Source organism: Octopus bimaculoides, chromosome 6, assembly GCF_001194135.2.
Source record: "Octopus bimaculoides isolate UCB-OBI-ISO-001 chromosome 6, ASM119413v2, whole genome shotgun sequence".
NCBI lineage: Eukaryota > Metazoa > Mollusca > Cephalopoda > Octopoda > Octopodidae > Octopus > Octopus bimaculoides.
In genome coordinates this window covers 48,879,374-48,879,647 of record NC_068986.1, presented here as the reverse complement: position 1 = coordinate 48,879,647, position 274 = coordinate 48,879,374, and positions in this window count along the sequence as shown.

Below are 274 nucleotides of genomic sequence, written 5' to 3'. Positions count from 1 at the left end.
TATATATATATATATATATATGTGTGTGTGTGTGTATGCGTGTGTGTGTGTGTGTGTATGTTTGTGTGTCTGTGCTTGTGCCCCATGCATTGCTTTACAACCGATGCTGGTGTGTTTATGTCCCCGTCACTTAGCGGTTCGCCAAAAGAGTTCGATAGAATAAGTACTATGCTTACGAAGAATAAGTCGTGGGGTCGATTTCCTCGACTAATGGCGGTGCTCCAGCATGGCCGCAGTCAAATGACTGAAACAAGTAAAAGAGTATATATATATA